A 12,985-nucleotide genomic window follows, 5' to 3' on the forward strand; every position below is an offset into this window, starting at 1 on the left:
ATGCCCTGAATTAACCTTATAAAGATATGTTTTTCATGACAAGGATAGGTTTGACATCTTGTGGCTTACCATTATCTGCTTTTGTGAGTGTTACAGCTTTGTGAGCTTTTTGTAACAAGGCTGAAGCTTATAGTTGCCAGAACACATTCAAGTTGAATATATTAATATTTGGCTCTGCATTCAGTGTTACATTTCTACTAGGCAGGCTAATTTACTATGATAAGACTAATGGATAGAAGTCTAATAAGTTTTTATCATAGCCCTGTCCTGCTTGTAGTTGATAAAATGGAATGAAATGTAATACAATGCTTTGGTGAACTCCCTCTTGCTCTAAAAAAAAAAAGAGAGAGAAAAAAAAATAAAGAAAACATATCTGAATAAGGTGGGAACTTCCTCCATTATATAAAATCTGAGGTGAAATAACCTTTCAGAATTCCAGTTAGTTTTACTTCCTGACTAAAACATGCATTTTAGAATTTGGCTTTTTTATTTAAAGTGAAAAATGAAATGTTTTATTATCACCAAAATAAGGCAGCATACTTGATACCAAACCAATGTGATTTAAAGTTTCAGATGGTTCCAGTTAATCATTTCTACTTTTGGCAGCATTCTGGTGAGGGTGGTTTGATATTACTATAATTAAGACTGTATCTGAAGATGGATGGTCACTGAAATTTCAGGCCTACCTGTTTGCCAACAGGTACATGAAAAATAACTTCAGCTAATCGTGGGTATCTGACCAGAGTGATCCAGATATTCAGCTTCTAAAATCGTTACCAGGAAGTTACATCCAATTTTTTTCTAATCAACATGCAGTGCCATGGCTGGAATCTAACAGGGGAATAAATGTGAATATGACAGAGATATAACTTCAGGAAACTGACATCCTTGAATAGATGCAATAAACTCTGGAAAGAAGAAGCAGATTTCCTGAATAGTTCTCACTTGACTGAAGGGGTGGGGGATATATAAATCACTAAAAATAGCCAAATATCCTTTTCTGCATAAATTGGCTCTTGTTCTGAGTTGTTTGGAACTCATCACTCCTTCTCTCATTCAAACATCCTGAATAGGGCCATCCAGAAAAAGGATTGGCAGTTGGGGAGAGAAGAGAGGAAAACACTGAGATGTCCATTTTTTTCAATCTTATAGCTATTTCTCTGAACCTCTTTATTGTGACTTACAGTAGGAACTATTATAACAGGAACATGCTTTTGTACTGTGTTATCTGGGTGGAGCAACATAAAGACACAATCAATAGAAATGATTACTTTGATATTTAAATTTGAGGGGAGACTAAAAGACATGATTGAAATATACAAAATCTTGAATCATCTAGATGCTGAGTCAGTTAATCGTATGTATTGAGCGCTTACTATGTGCAGTATAACAGACACATTCTCTGCCCACAACAAATGTAGAGGCTAAAGGGGGTAGACAGACATCAATATATAAAAATAAATGAATAAGTAAATAAATGTAGATATTAATGAATAAATTACAGAAGTGCTGTTGGGCTGGGGATGAATAACAACAATAACAATGGCATTTATTAAGTGCTTACTGTATGCAAAGCACCGTTCTGAGTGCTGGTGACGTTACAAGGTGATCAGGTTGTCCCACAGGGGCCTCACAGTCTTAATCCCCATTTTACAGATGAGGTAACTGAGGCACAGAGAAGTGAAGTGACTTGCTGCATCTCTAAGTAAATCATAAAGGGAGCAGGCAGAGTGACACAGAAGGGAGTGGAACAAAAGGAAAAGAGAGCTTAGGGATGGCCTCTTGGAGGAGATGTGCCTTCAATAAAGTTTGAAGGTGGGGAGAGTAATTGCTTAGTGTAGTGCTCTGCACACAGTAACAATAATATTATTGCTGTAATTGTGGTATTTGTTAAGCACTTATCTTGTGCCCAGCAAGCACTGTACTAAGCTGTGTTGTAGACACACGATAATCATGTGTTACACAGGTTTTACATAGGGCTTACAGTCTTCACATGTATTCCCATTTTGCAGATGAGGGAACTGTGACCCAGAGAAGTGAATGACTTGCCTAAGGTCACATTAAACAAGTGGCAGGTAGGGAATTAGAATCCAGGTCCTCTGACTCTCAAGCCCATGCTCTTTTCACTAGGTCACGCTGCTTAGCTCCAAATAAACGTTGACTATTGACTGATTGATCAGGACAAGGAGCTTAAGAAATTGTTGTCCAACAAATTACAGATCAGGATAAATGAACATTCGTTGTAATTTGACAGTAGTGCAGTCCAAACAAACTAAAGGAAAGACTTTACACAGTAGGCAGAAATAATATTGTTTTTATTACCACAGAAAATCATTCAGGTTGAAATTATTAGCAGGCTGAAGGGTGTTGGTTTATATCAATCCATGCATGAACAGCACTGAAGGTGTTGCAATTAGGAATGTTAGAAGGTGGAAAGACCAAAACATTAGATGGGATGTTAAAGTGAGCAACTATTACAAAACATTATATTTGACCCAAAGTAGAATGCAAATCTGCCATGTAGGGGGGTAATTTAATAAAGGAAGGGGTATAGTTTGTATCAACTTTAGAAAGGTATGTTTGAAGGGCTTCCCTACAAAGCCCTACTGAGAGCTCACCCCCTCCAGGATGCCTTCCCAGACTGAGCCCCCTCCTTCCCCTCCACCTCCTCCCCCTCCCCATCCCCTCACCTTACCTCCTTCCCCTCCCCACAACACCTGTATATATGTATATATGTTTGTACGTATTTATTACTCTATTCATTTTACTTGTACATATTTATTCTATTTATTTTATTTTGTTAATATGTTTTGTTTTGTTGTCTGTCTCCCCCTTCTAGACTGTGAGCCCGCTGTTAGGTAGGGACCATTTGTATATGTTGCCAACTTGTACTTCCCAAGCACTTAGTACAGTGCTCTGCACACAGTAAGCGCTCAATAAATACGATTGAATGAATGAATGAAAAGGTATGGAATAAAGCAGGTCAATAACCCCAACAACTTAATTCTGCTCTAGTCAAACTTCAATTTGAGTCTTGTGCCTAATTTTGGTCACTGCCCCTCAAAACTAAGTTGGAGAAACTAAAGAGATCCCAGAGAAAAGTGACAAAAATGATTGAAGGGTACAGGAATTATGGTTGTTTAGGTTAGAGAGGGTGAGGGGTGATTTAAGACTTTCTCCAACTATATGGGGAGTTGACAATACTGGACAGCTTTCTGGGTCTTCTGAGAAATGGACAAAATGGAATGGTTTAAAATTAAAACAAGAGACTTTGGTGTGACATAAGAATATATGCCTTCCCAATCAGGAGCATTGAAAGGGGGTTTTCCAGATCAGATGAAGTATATAACTTTCCCTAGACATCTCTAACAAAAGAATAAACACCCACCTTCTTTGATTTATTTAGTTAACACTTTACTGGAGTCAGAGGCAAGATTATTTGAGGTCCTTTTTAGCTCTATGTTTCTACACTATATCACTGAATTTATTTCTCTTATTCTTTTGCAATGTCTCCCATTCTAATTCTCCATACCACAACCAATTTGATACCCTGTGGCAAGGAGTTTTTCTCATGTGGTTCCCATGACAGAGCTGTGTTGGAAAAAGCATTGCTCCTTTGTTGGCTTGCTGTTTCCGAATCTTGTTCTTTGTCATTGGCAGTGTCAGGACTTTTCTTAGTATTAGTTGTCTTAGACTTTCATTCTCAGGAGGTACATGTAACATGGCAATTTTTGACCTGCAGTCCATCAATCAGTCAATCAATCACATTTATTGAGCACTCACCATGTGCAGAGAACTATACTGAGCTGTTGGGAGAGTAAAGCACTTGGAAATGTACAATCAGTAGTATTGTATAGTACCATACTTTCCCGAACAGTACAGTGGAATTGGTAGACATGACTGTACCTCACTGTGAGCAGGGACTGCGACTACAACTCTTTCATACTGTACTCTCCCAAGTGCTCAGCACATAGTGCTCAATAAATACCATCGATGATGGTGATGATCCCTGCTCACAAGGAGCTTACAATTTCCAATATTATAAGTGTGTGCAAGAGACAATTTGGACTACTAGTTTCCCAGGGGGCTTTTAGCCACACTTGCCTCCAGAGGTAAACTTCACATCTAGTGGTGTCATTTGTAAACATTCATTCATTCATTCATTCATTTGATCATATTTATTGAGCGCTTACTGTGTGCAGAGCACTGTACTAAGCACTTGGAAAGTGCAATTTGGCAACAGAGAAGGCCAATCATGCACTGAAAGTCATGCCGACCACCTTAATCTAGTTTCCTAGTTTGCCTAGCTGTACCTCATTTGAGAGTTTCTTACCTAGGTAGCAAAATCTGAAGATGCCAACGAAATGTGTAGTTTTTTTTTTTCCATTGTTTTCCCTTTTTCCCCCCCATTGGATCCAAACTGAAGCTCATTTGCAGCACAGTCATAAAGTAGAATCAGTCAGTCTGTATTCAGGACTACCAAAGGAAGGCATGGAATCAGGAACTCCAGCCAGGATCCAGTTGAAAGTTCTGTGTAGATCCATGTTCCTCTTTGAACCTAACTCCCAAATCAGGTGAGACTGAAGCTAGGATTTAATTAATAACATAGTGGGCAAGGATCGTAAAGAAGATACTAAAATAAAAGACTGCAAAATAATGTTAACAGACACAAAGATTAATGATGGTTAGAATAGATTTAGATTTGATTAATAGAAATCAAAGGCATGTACTAAGCCAAGGGCTACACTTTTAGAAAAGGTTTGGAAACAGGATTTAATCTAAAATAATCCCCAAATAAAGAGGATGACCAAATCAACCTGTTAGATTTCTGTTTACCCCAGAGGAGCTTGAGTAGAAAGAAATATATTAACATAAGATCTCTTCTGTGCTGAGCTTCAAGGAGGGGAGGTAGGGGTACATAAAGCAGCTAATCAATGACAGTTACTTAGCATTTACTATGTGCCCAGAACTGTACTTTGCGCTCGGGAGAGTACAATACAATAGAGTTAGTAGGCACAAACCCGGCCTTTGAGAAAGTTACAGTGAAGTATTCTACGTCCCAAATGATAGCTGTCTCCAACTCCCTCACTTCCCTCTCCACTATTTCTGAAAGAACACGAAGCCATTCCCAGAGGTAGACCTTTCTCCCTACTGGCTAGGTTGTCAGTTCACTTCTAGAATATTCCAAATTGCCCTGGGGTGGATATCTGACCCACTTGTCAAATCCGTGATCTTGCTAACCAAGAGCAAGTTATTTCAAAGCCTTCATCTTTCATTTAATTGTTCTCCATAATTATTTGATGATTCTGCAAAAGAATTCATGATAATTAATAAACCTCGGTGGTATGTTTCTGAACAGTCATTAGCATGTGGCGGTTCCTGATAGACTGATCTGAAGATTTTTAATAAGGCTCTTGTTTTACCGAATTTAAAGAGTTTCCTTAAGAAATAGAATTATATTCTACCGTTACTTTCATGATCTTTTTTTGTCAGTAGTTGATCAATAGCATTTGTAGAGCACTTTCTCATCATCATCAATCGTATTTATTGAGCGCTTACTGTGTGCAGAGCATTGTACTAAGCGCTTGGGAAGTACAAGTTGGCAACATATAGAGACAGTCCCTACCCAACAGTGGGCTCACAGTCTAAAAGGGGGAGACAGAGAACAAAACCAAACATACTAAAAAAATAAAATAAATAGAATAGATATGTACAAGTAAAATAAATAAATAAATAGAGTAACAAATGTGTACAAACATATATACTTAACTTTCTGGGTGCAGAGCACTGTGCTAAGCATATGGGAAGCCCGTGGGAAAATATAGGAAAGTCGAGTTGGTACAATAGAGTTGACAGATACGATCGCTTCCCTAAAGGAGCTTATGCTCTAGCTGGGGATAAGTAGCAGAGTTTAAAGATATGTACATAAATGCTATGGGGTTGGGGGTGACATGAGAAAAGCAATGTTGCCTGATGGATAGAGCATGGTTCTGGGGGTCAGAAGGATATGGGTTCTAATCCTGGCTCCACCACATTCATTCATTCAGTTGTATTTATTGAGTGCTTACTGTGTGCAGAACACTGTACTAAGTGCTTGGGAAAGTGCAATATAACAATAAACAGTGACATTCCCTGCCCACAATGAGCTCACAGTCTATACTGGGAGAGACAGACATAAGTACAAATAAAGAAAATTACAGATATGTAAAAGTGCTTTGGGGCTGGGAGGGGGGTAGAGCAAAGGGATAAATGAAATTATAGATATATACATAAGTGCTTTGAGGTTGGGAGGGGGGAAGAGCAAAGGGAGCAAGTTAGGGTGCCGCAGAAGAGTAGGAAATGATTAAAGGTGGGGCTTAGTCTGGGAGGGCCTCTTGGAGGAGATGTGCCTTCAATAAGACTTTGAAGCAGGGGGATAGTGGTTGTCTATAGTCAGCTGTGTGACCTTGGGCAAGTCACTTAACTTCTCTGGGTCTCAGTTACCTCATCTGTAAAAAGGGGATTAAAACTGTGAGCCCCCTGTGGGACAACCTGATCACCTTGTAACCTCCTCAGTGCTTAGAACAGTGCTTTGCACATACTAAGCGCTTAACAAATACCATTATTATTATTATTATTATTAGAGTAGAGAGGGTGTTCCAGGCCAGAGGCAGGACAAGGCCTATGAGTCAGCAGTGAAAGAGATGAGATGGAGGCACAGTGAGAAGGTTAGCACTAGAGGAGTGAAGAGTGTGGGCTGGTTGTAGGAGGAGAGAAGCGAGGTGAGGTAGGAGGGGGCAAGGTGGTGGACTGTTTTAAAGCCAATGGAGAGGAGTTTTTGTTTGATATGGAGGTGAATGGTCAACCATTGGAGTTTTTTGAGGAGCAGAATGATGTGTCTGGAATGTTTCCGTAGAAAAATGATCCAAGCAGCAGAGTGAAGTGTGGATTGGAGCGAGGATAGGCAGGACGCTGGGAGGTCAGCTTGGAGGCTGATGTAGTAATCCCGGTGAAATAGGATAATAATAATAATAATAATGATGGCATTTATTAAGCGCTTACTATGTGCAAAGCACTGTTCTAAGCTCTGGGGAGGTTACAAGGTGATCAGGTTGTCCCTCGTGGGGCTCACAGATTTAATCCCCATTTTACAGATGAGGGAACTGAGGCCCGGAGAAGTTAAGTGACTTGCCCAAAGTCACACAGCTGACAATTGGTGGAGCCGGGATTTGAACCCATTACCTCTGACTTATTTTATTTTGTTGGTATGTTTGGTTCTGTTCTCTGTCTCCCCCTTTTAGACTGTGAGCCCACTATCGGGTAGGGACTGTCTCTATGTGATGCCAATTTGTACTTCCCAAGCGCTTAGTACAGTGCTCTGCACATAGTAAGCGCTCAATAAATACGATTGATTGATTGATTGATTGACTCCAAAGCCCGTGCTCTTTCCTACTGAGCCACGCTGCTTCTAGTGATTGTATTAATGTGGTAGCAGTACGGATGGGAAGGAAAGAGCATATTTTAGCAATGTTGTCAAGGTGGGACTGAGAGAATTTGGTGACGGACTGAAGATGTAGGTTGGATGAGAGAGAGAGTCAAGGATAATGCCAAGATTACAGGCTTGTGAGACAGGAAGGATGGTAGTGCCATCTACAGTGATGAGATTGTCTGCTGTGTGACCTTGGGCAAGTCACCTAACTTCTCTGTGCCTCAGTTACCTGATCTGTAAAATGGAGATTAAGATTGCAAGCCCCATATGAAATAGGGACGGTGTCCAAACCGATTTGCTTATATCCGCCCCAGCACTTAGAACAGTGCCAGGCACATAGTAAGTACTTCAACACCATAATAATCTTTATTATTATTATGAATATCAAAGAGCTTAAGGGGTACAGGCCCAAGTGGGTAGGTGTTGCAGAAGGAGGGAGAATAGGGTGGGGAAATAGGAGGTACTGAAAGATTAAAAAACAAAAATCACTGTGAAGTCAAGTTTGTCTTCCTTCCCTCACATCTCCCTGAAAGCAAGCAGCCTTTCAGTAAGGGAAGGGAATGGCAAGTTGCCTTGGAAGACTGTGGCGTAATGGGGATGGGGCAGGCTCCTGACTCCACCCCTTCCCTGCTTTGTGTCCTTGGGCAAATCACTTAACTGCTCTGTGCCTTATATTCCCCAGCTGTGAAATGAGTACAGGATACCTGTTCTACCTCCCCTTTGACTGTGCACCCCATGTGGGAAAGAGACTGAGCCTGATATGATTGTATTGTATCTACTCCAGTGTTTAGCACAATACTTGGCAAATACTATTTTTGAGAGGCTTAACCCCTCCATAATAATGATGATAATGATAATAATAATAATAATAATAATAATGTTTGTTATTCGCTTACTGTGTGCCAAGCACTGTTTTAAATACTGGGTAGACACAAGATAATTGGGTTGGACACAGGTCCTGTCATTCATTCATTCAATCATATTTATTGAGCGCTTACCATGTGCAGATCACTGTACTAAGTGCTTGGGAGACGCAGTGAGGCTCGGTGTAAGGAGCACGGGCTTTGGAGTCAGAGTTCATGGGTTTAAATCTACACTCACTCCCTTGGTGACCTCATTCGCTCCCACGGCTTCAACTATCATCTCTACGCTGATGACACCCAGATCTACATCTCTGCCCCTGCTCTCTCCCCCTCCCTCCAGGCTCGCATCTCCTCCTGCCTTCAGGACATCTCCATCTGGATGTCCGCCCGCCACCTAAAGCTCAACATGTCGAAGACTGAGCTCCTTGTCTTCCCTCCCAAACCTTGTCCTCTCCCTGACTTTCCCATCTCTGTTGACGGCACTACCATCCTTCCCGTCTCACAAGCCCGCAACCTTGGTGTCATCCTCGACTCCGCTCTCTCATTCACCCCTCACATCCAAGCCGTCACCAAAACCTGCCGGTCTCAGCTCCGCAACATTGCCAAGATCCGCCCTTTCCTCTCCATCCAAACCGCTACCCTGCTAATTCAAGCTCTCATCCTATCCCGTCTGGACTACTGCACTAGCCTTCTCTCTGATCTCCCATCCTCGTGTCTCTCTCCACTTCAATCCATACTTCATGCTGCTGCCCGGATTATCTTTGTCCAGAAACGCTCTGGACATATTACTCCCCTCCTCAAAAACCTCCAGTGGCTACCGATCAATCTGCGCATCAGGCAGAAACTCCTCACCCTGGGCTTCAAGGCTCTCCATCACCTCGCCCCCTCCTACCTCACCTCCCTCCTCTCCTTCTACTGCCCAGCCCACACCCTCCGCTCCTCCACCACTAATCTCCTCACTGTACCTCGCTCTCGCCTGTCCCGCCATCGACCCCCGGCCCACGTCATCCCCCGGGCCTGGAATGCCCTCCCTCTGCCCATCCTCCAAGCTAGCTCTCTTCCTCCCTTCAAGGCCCTGCTGAGAGCTCACCTCCTCCAGGAGGCCTTCCCAGACTGAGCCCCTTCTTTCCTCTCCCCCTCGTCCCCCTCTCCATCCCCCCGTCTTACCTCCTTCCCTTCCCCACAGCACCTGTATATATGTATATATGGTTGTACATATTTATTACTCTATTTATTTATTTATTTATTTTACTTGTACATTTCTATCCTACTTATTTTATTTTGTTGGTATGTTTGGTTCTGTTCTCTGTCTCCCCCTTTTAGACTGTGAGCCCACTGTTGGGTAGGGACTGTCTCTATGTGATGCCAATTTGTACTTCCCAAGCGCTTAGTACAGTGCTCTGCACATAGTAAGTGCTCAATAAATACGATTGATTGATTGATTGATTACCTGGAGAGTTTCTGGTACTCTACCAGTCTCGACTACTGGAGGGATGGTCAAACAGAGGCATACCCATTCCATTTCTAGCTTGGGCAGTGACTAGAGAACGGAAGACAATCTACAACAAGTCAAAACTCCCTGTGCTGGGTAGCAGCGACATGGGAGAGAGTCAAGCATGGAGATTTAGGTTTACTGTACAGAAGGAGACAGTGGTAAACCACTTCTGTATCTTTACCAAGAAAACTCTATGGATACACTACCATAATGATTGCAAATGGGCGTGGGATGTTCGGGAGAGATGTGCCCATGGTGTCACTATGGGTCAGAGATGACTCAACAGCATAAGACAACACAAAGAGAATTAACATTTCTACGTCATTATATGACTAAGACTGTGTAACAGGAATATGAAGACACATAATGTTAATGATGGATGCTCTCAGATATTTGCTGCAGTTCCACTGTCACTGGGTTTGCCTTTTGCCAGTTGTCCGGACTACAGTAAAATAGGGGCTGGGGAACATGATTTCAGAACTTGAGGTTCAGTAGAGTGTAAACTCCTTGTAGAAGAGTCAATTATTTGTTTAGTACTTCCTATTTGGTTAGTGATGCATCATTGACTGAGGTGCTTTTTCCTGTGTCCTGGTATTTCTACTACTGCAAGGTGCCGCTCTGCTAAATTACCCTCAGGACGGAAATGTACCACTGAAACTCTTTAGCCTCCCATTGCTGTTAGTCCTGGTCATTATCAGTGTATCTGAGTTTTGTTTCCCTTGATGAAAGTGACACAGAACTAGCTCTCTAATTAACTCTGGATAGGTAATTGCACTCAAGAAGACCATGAAAAGGTGAACCAGAAATTTATATTGATTTTATTTATTATGGTATTTTCAAGTATTTATTATGTGTTTAGAACTGTTCTAACCTCTGGGGTAGATTCATAATAATAATAATAATAATGATGATATTTCTTAAGCACTTACTATGTACCAAGCACTGTTCTAAGTGCTAGGAGAGATACAAGGTAATCAGGTTGTCCCACGTGGGGCTCACAGCCTTAATCCCCATTTTACAGGTGAGGTAACTGAGGCACAGAGAAGTTAAGTGACTTGCCCAAAGTCACACAAAAGACAAGTGGCGGAGCCAGGATTAGAGCCCATGACCTCTGACCCCCAAGCCCGGGCTCTTTCCACTGAGCCATGCTACTTCTCTAATGATGATGATAGCATTTATTAAGTGCTTACTATGTGCAAAGCACTGTTCTAAGCACTGGGGGGATACAAAGTGATGAGGTTGTCCCATGTGGGGCTCACAGTCTTCATCCCCATTTTACAGACAAGGGAACTGAGGCCCAGAGAAGTGAAGTGACTTGCCCAAAGTCACACAGCTGACAAGTGGTGGGGCCGGGATTTGAACCCATGACCTCTGACTCCAAAGCCCGTGCTCTTTCCCAATGAGCCACGCTGCTTCTCTAATCATGTTAAGTTGGTCAGAGACACTGTTTTAAGTAGGAGGGAGAATGGATATTGATTCCCCATTTCATATTTTAGGCTGTGAGCCCACTGTTGGGTAGGGACTGTCTCTATATGTTGCCAATTTGTACTTCCCAAGCACTTAGTACAGTGCTCTGCACATAGTAAGCGCTCAATAAATACTATTTATGATGATGATGACATTTGAGGAAACCGAAGCACAGAGAAGTTACGTGACTTGCCCAAGTTCTCACAACAATCATCTGGCGGAGCAGGGCTTAAAAACCCATATCCTCTGGCTCCAGACCCATGCTCTTTCCACTAGGACATGGTGATTCCCAGGAACAATATAAGAAGTTATTAGGCTAACTTTACTTTCGTATCTTTACTTTCTTGAATATAACTGATTTTGAGGATGGTGTAGCAATTTCATACAGTGAAATTACCATATTATTGATGAGTTTCATATTAAATTACATAATGAAATTAGTACAAATATGGCAGAGTGAAAGAATATTTGTCCTAAATAGCTTTCTTTTTTGATGATAAAATTTTCAAATGGATCCTCTAATCCAAAGATGAATAGCCTTTTTGTTACTGAAATCCAGTGAAATTCAGTGAAAAACAGTACTGGATGTGTCTGAGCTAAGACACCAAAGTTACAAATGAGGGCAAAAATATGAATGATGTGGAAAGGAAAAGAAAGATCTCTCCTATCTACACTGCAGAAGAAAATCCTTGATACAAAAACCTCATAAAAACGCTAACTGTTGCCTATCTTTTTCAAATGCTCCGATTTAGCACAAAAAGTTCATTTTGGTAAAATTGCATAAAGAGTATTCTCCTCATATTCCCTTTAATCTGTGCTTCTCAGTGTGAACTTGGAACCAATAAAACTAATCTATAAAAAGACACTGAATTCTCTAGCAAATATGATATTTGGAGAAGGATGTGATGTGGGGGAGAAAATAGCTTGTTTTCCTTATTTCTCAGTAGTGAAATCAAATGTACACATTTTCCCCACCCCATATGCATCCATTTCTTAATTCTGTGAATGCTCTCAAGCAGCAGAGTAATGCGAGAGATGCTGAGAATATGATGGTAAGAGATGGCAGTACTGAATGTCCCTTGATCATTTTCCATCCTTTGCTTGCCACTCAGGCTCTTCCGAACCTTTCTTGAGAAACCAGATAGGAAGGATTGATTTTTCTAATTGTGAACCTGATGTGACCCATTCCTCCTGTACAGGCGAGGGACCGGGATTTGTTTAGGTGAACAAACAGGGGCTTGCGCACCAAGCCACTGAATCTCAGACTCGAGTCCAGGCATTTACATTTAGACTAGGAATACCTGTTCGTTTGAGGAATTTAACTGCATTGACTGAAGTCAAAAAACATGATGCAAAGTAATCAAAGACACATAATTAACTCTGAAGCAAGGGAAAGCCATGAGATAATTTATATTGATTCTTAGCAGTAAGCCTTTCTCAAGATAACAAGCATTGTCTTGTTCCCTGAGATGGAGGGAGATCAACTAATCCACAATTACCCTATTCATTTTAGTATATTTGAACATAAGTAGCGTGTAAAAATCCAACTGCCCTTATCTATCTCTAACTTGCAAGGACTGGTGTGAACACTAATGAAAAGCAGCTGTTTGATATTTTGGAACATGTTTTTATCTAAGCTTTTTTTTTTTAAAGACCTGCCAACAACTGTCTAAAAACCATAAATATAAAAGA

This window comes from Tachyglossus aculeatus, chromosome 4 (genome assembly GCF_015852505.1).
Source record: "Tachyglossus aculeatus isolate mTacAcu1 chromosome 4, mTacAcu1.pri, whole genome shotgun sequence".
Taxonomy (NCBI): Eukaryota; Metazoa; Chordata; class Mammalia; order Monotremata; family Tachyglossidae; genus Tachyglossus; species Tachyglossus aculeatus.